The 5,810-nt window shown below is 46.6% G+C and overlaps 1 non-coding gene across 1 annotated transcript; it reads right to left on the bottom strand.

Moving 5' to 3' along the window:
* Nucleotides 1-790: 790 nt before the first annotated feature.
* On the bottom strand, nucleotides 791-864 carry Trnat-ugu. The gene has a single exon. It is a non-coding gene; the product is annotated as a tRNA-Thr (tRNA).
* Between the last annotated feature and the right edge of the window lie 4,946 nt (nucleotides 865-5,810).

Below are 5,810 nucleotides of genomic sequence, written 5' to 3'. Positions count from 1 at the left end.
AGAAAGGTCCTGCAAGCACAGGACGAACGACGAATGAAGACAATCGTTCAACGTGACAGAACTGCAACTCTTCCGTAAATTGCTCCAGATTTCAATGCTGGGCCATCAACAAGTGTCAGCGTACGGACCATTCAACGAAATATGATCGATGCGGGCTTTCGGAGCCGAAAGCCCATTTGTTTACCCCTGATGACTGCATGACAAAGCTTTACGCCGCACCTGCACACGTCAACAAAGTAATTGGACTGTTGATGACTGGAAACATGTTGCCTGGCCGGACGAGTCTCGTTTCAAATTGCGGGTGGACGTGTATGGATATGGAGACAACCTCATGAATCCATGGACTCAGCATGTCAGCAGGGGACTGTTCAAGCTGGTGGAGACTCTGTAATAGTGTGGAGCATGTGCAGTTAGAGTGATACGGCGTCGCTGAGACGACTGGATACGACTCTGACAGGTGACACGTACGTAAGCATCCTGTCTTATCCATTCATGTCTACTGTGTATTCCGACGGACTTGGGCAATTCCAACAGGACAATGCGACATCCCACACGTCCAGAATTGCTACAGAGTGGCTCCAGGAGCACTGTGAGTTTAAACAATCCCGCTGGCCACCAAACGCCCCAGACATGAGCAGTACTGAGCATTCTGGGATGCCTTGTATGGACAGCCCTGCACGATTCATAGGGTCATTTCGCACCAACACTACTTCACAGTGATGGCTAACTGAAAACCTCAGCTGCCGACAGGTGTTGTAGATATATCTCGATGTGGACAGCTGAAAATGTGTGCCCCGGCCGGGACTCGAACCCGGGATCTCCTGCTTACATGGCAGACGCTCTATCCATCTGAGCTACCGAGGACACAGATATGTATTGTACCTTATAGACATTTGCCCACCCACTCATTACTCGAACACGCTTTGGCGATTCCCGTAGAATTGTGGACGGTTGGGAATGTGAGTCTCACGGGAAGCGTGCAAGGGATAAGTTCCTGCAGTCGCGCTATTCATCTGTGTCCTCGGTGGCTCGGATGGATAGTGTGTCTGCCATGTAAGCAGGAGATCCGGGGTTCGAGTCCTGGTCGGGGCACACATTTTCAGCTGTCCACATCGAGGTATATGAACAACACCTGTCGGCAGCTGAGGTTTTCAATTAGTCATCATTTATTCCAGGGAAAATCTGCATGGTCATCAACAGTAACTGTTTTTTCAAGAACAAGTTACTGTCTTCGTATATACTACTTCAGAGATTAGTCGAATACATGCCACGTCGTGTTGCGGCACTTCTGCGTTCTCGCGGGGGCCGTACACGATATTAGGCAGGCGTACCAGTTTCTTTGGCTCTTCTGTGAATGCCCTGTACGTATTGTGCTTTACTTAAGGTGACGAGAGAATGGCCAGCACTTAAACAACAGGGTGCCGCGAGTGAGCGAACGGGTAGCTGCGCTGCCTGGTTGACTCGCACCCCCCCACCCACACCCTGCTTCCCATTGTCAGTTCCGCAGCAGGCGGCCACCGGGATTCCGCGCCTCCTGCCGTGAAGCGGGCGCTTCCCCCCCCCCCCCCCCCCCAAACCCTGTGTTCATTCAGAAGCGGCTAGCGGCCAGAGAGTTTACGCAGTTTAACAGTGCCGGAGTTGGCGACTCGCTTTGAAGAAGCGGCAGCCGGCAATTAGGCAAATGGCGCCCGACTCTGTCCCGCAAACAGCCGGAGACAAGGCAGCCCACCGACAACTCGACGCCTTCCGCCCTCAGAGGCCCTCGCGCAATTAGTTTTTTACTTGCCGGCGAGGCTCGCTCCGCGGTACGGGCCATCCAGTCAACTTTGCTCTCCCTCCGAGGACACAATCTGCAACTCTTTGGACTTCCTCTAAAAAAAGCATGAAGTGTCTCGGGTACCTTAGTAAAATGTCGTCTTCAATTCCTTTCACAACGGCGGTTTTTGACAAAGCTACACGAAACGGAAAATAAAGTGTTAGAAAATGTATGGTACTGTAATGTGATTCATTATTTAACCTTGAATGAGTTCCTGTTCTGCTCACACAGCTTAGCGCACAGTGCGCTGGGCTGCAAGACACGGAGGTAAGCCGTACCTGACAACTTACTAAATTCAGTGATAGGTGCTCATGTCATTTTGCTTTTTGTATGTCATCGATGTGCACTTCAGAGAGAGAGCAGGTTTATTTACTGTTAAAAAATCTTCGTTCTTGTCGTGGCATAGTCTTTGCCTCTGTGAAGTCTGATACATTCTTAGTTGAAGTGTGGTAGGTTCAAATGGTTCAAATGGCTCTGAGCACTACGTGACTTAACTTCTAAGGTCATCAGTCACCTAGAACTTAGAACTAATTAAACCTAACTAACCTAAGGACATCACACACATCCATGCCCGAGGCAGGATTCGAACCTGCGACCGTAGCGGTCGCTCGGTTCCAGACTGTAGCGCCTAGAACCGCACGGACACTCCGGCCGGCCCAAATGTGGTAGGTGATGGACTTATTTAGTAGTGGTGTGTTGACTTGTGATTGTATCTGGTAGCTGAAGAACGGACATCAAAGATGAATATGACGTAGACAAAGAATATAAATTTCGAATCATGTCAAGAGCAGAAGTTTGAGGTTAGACTGCAGCTCTGTGCCCCTAATTTGTCAGAACGATTATCATCAGCTAATTAACTTGCTCAGAGCTAAGGGAAAGACCACCCCACTTTCCTGAATCATGGATTAACGTATTAATTGACTAAGCTGTTCGATTTTTATAGAAATTCTCTGTTAAATTGCTTCCCTTTTAAATTGTCGTTCACTCTGTTAAGAATAGTATTGTTCAGACCAATGTTATGTGTGGAGACCGCACAAAGTTTTATTCTGTCTTTTGAAAATATAGTTCATTCTAAACTCGTTGTCTTGGAATATCATTTCATAGAAAAAGTCACTCTCCTCGCTCCACTGTTTGTCATCACGCCTTATCACCCACAAAAATTTGAATAGAATTCAGAAACAGAAATCCATTTTAGCCGCTACCTGTTTGCTGCAACAAAAAAAAAAAAAAATAGTGGTGTTAGCGTTCGAGCTACATAAGGTGACGGTTCGACTCCCGCTCAAAACTTTATTATTGTAGTACAAGTGTAAGTCCCCTGATATTCAGTAGAATTTGCACCTACACTCTTCGTTGTTGCTACATTAGCAACGTTTCACCGCTACGCAGGTTAACTGCCAAATGGGGCCTGTCTCTGTGTCTGCAGCTCGAAGCGAAGAGGTGCAAAGTAGTTCCGGGTAGCCTACCAGATTGCATGTACAAGGGATTTGGCATATCACAACAGGCACGCATTTCCCACAAAACTTGATGCAATTTCTTCATTTACTTGTCGTTAGTTATAAATATGTTTGTTCCAATAATTAAATGCAGTTAAAAGCAGTAAATATGTGAATACCATGGAACGCACTACAACCTCAAGCAAAAACACGTATCCTTTTTAAAATTAATTTGCTCGGAACGTCAGAGTAGTGCATCTTACTACTTCCACATTTCTATCGCTTGCACCTTTGTCCCGCATTTTGCGCGGGGTTGGCCTGGTTAAATCGGATTTGGCAAGTTAATGTGAAGGGGTTGCCGGATGCCCTTCCTGCCGCCACCCCGTACCCCCCGGGACGGAATAAGAGTACCCCATCTGTCTGCGTCTAGTGGAAATCATGGAAAAGTGCGGATGTGTTTCAAATATCTGTGAGACGTGTAACCGAGGCGGGATGTGGGGACCAGCCCGGTATTCACCTAGAGGGATGTGGAAAACCGCCTAAAAACCACATCCAGGCTGGCCAGCACACCGGCCCTCGTCGTTAATCCGGCGGGCGGATTCGATCCGGGGCCGGCGCGCCTACCCGTGTGCAGGAAGCAGCGCATTGGCGCTCTCGGCTAACCTGGCGAGTCATCTTACTACTTGCACAATATGTTGTTTTAATGGCTTACTTAAGGTGTATAAAGTGTGAAGTAAATCTGTGATCCCAACGTCGTGGCCTCCCCTTGTAAGATAAGTCGAAGGGCCGGAATTGCTTCGGGTGTTCCTACATTACTCCGGGATGCAAATTGATAGTCTTCGTTACCGGTTTCTATCAGTTTTCTCATTCTTCTGCAAACAATTCCCATTAGTATTATTAAACTGACGGTATAGTTATATTCACAGCAGCCAACTTCTGCCTTTTCTGAAATTGGTATTATCATATGTTTTCGAAGTCTGAGGTATTTCGGCTGTGTTATGTATCTTGTACACCGTGTGGAATAGTTTTGTCATGGATGGTCTGTGCCAAGGATGTCAATAATACCGCGCGGATGTCCTGTGTTCCAGTTCCATTCTTCCCAATTATGTCGAATTCTTCTCGTCTTCATTTACTTCTTCATCCCTTCCTATAATATTGGTATCAACTTCATTTCCTTCTCATATCGCTTACATATATTCCCTAAATCTTTCAGCATTTCCTGCTTTGGTTAACTCTGATTTTCACCTGAGCTCCAGGTACTCGTACAGCTGCTTTACTTTTTCGATAAATTTTGCGGTAGCCTTCGTATAACTGAGAAAACTGGTAGGTAAATGGAAGTTGGATTTGCTGTGGGGAGAGAAATGAAAAGCGTCTGCTTATGACAGCGCCTCCAGCACCATGACAGCCAAACCAGGCAGAGAGCAGGTGCTACCTGTGGCTGGGGACCTGTTGAACACACACACACACACACACACACACACACACACACTGGCAGAGCGGTTTTGTGTGCTCGGCGCTGCTGTGGTCGCGTGACGTGGCAGTGGCTGGCCAATCAGCGACTCTGTCACCTGTGGCTGTTGCACAATCTGCATTTCCAGTTCCGCGTGCGGCTCTGCGGTTACGCTGACAAAATCAGCATGACTCAACACAATGCGCTGTTCCTCATACAAGACCCGTAGGACTAAAAGGAAAGATTCTTTTTTTAAAGTTCATTAAGGAGGACTCTCATTACGTATTCGTGTAAAATTTGGTTCAAATGGCTCTAAGCACTGTAGGACTTAACATCAGAGGTCATCAGTCCCCTAGACTTAGAACTACTTAAACCTAACTAACCTAAGGACATCACACACATCCATGCCCGAGGCAGGATTAGAACCTGAGACCGTAACAGCATCGCAGTTCTGGACTGAAGCGCCTAGAACAGCTCGGTCACAGCGGCCGGCAAGAAATTTGGCACTCAAATAACATTTATACTGAAGGCGGACAGTAGCGTAACACAAAAGCTGTCGTTGGCTGGCAATGTTAAACTCAGTGTGAGATGACACTAAAACATGTCGAATCTAAACAGGTCATACGATCAAGTCGAGGACACGAATCCTGTGCCATTGCAAAGAAGACGTAAATGGAATGAAATTGCTATGTGTATGGTCATGTTGCCTGGCCACTTGCCTGGATCTTGTGAAAGGGTACAGTACCGCCCGTCATTGAAAATAGGTACAACATACTTCATTAGTTTTGTCAGAACAACACATTTTTTTGTAAAATAACTCAATTTCAATTAATACAGTGAAGCCGGATACCAGTGTGGGAAAGAATGACAATTTATTTATTTAATTGATCACATGTGCACTCCCACAAAGTAAATCCCTACATCCAGTTTGATGAGATCTGTGAAATGAATGAATGTATGGTTGTCTGCTAACCGCAGATAGTGAATGTGAATATATGATCATCTTTGAGTCGATCCTTTGGCCACCTTTGGTGGGACCAAAGAGATGAAATTTACCTGAGCTTTGAGCGCCTGAAATGTGGCTGACCAATAAAGTAGCAAGGTGCTCACC

This window comes from Schistocerca americana, chromosome 4, assembly GCF_021461395.2.
Source record: "Schistocerca americana isolate TAMUIC-IGC-003095 chromosome 4, iqSchAmer2.1, whole genome shotgun sequence".
Taxonomy (NCBI): Eukaryota; Metazoa; Arthropoda; class Insecta; order Orthoptera; family Acrididae; genus Schistocerca; species Schistocerca americana.
This window is presented reverse-complemented; position numbering and strand designations above follow the sequence as displayed.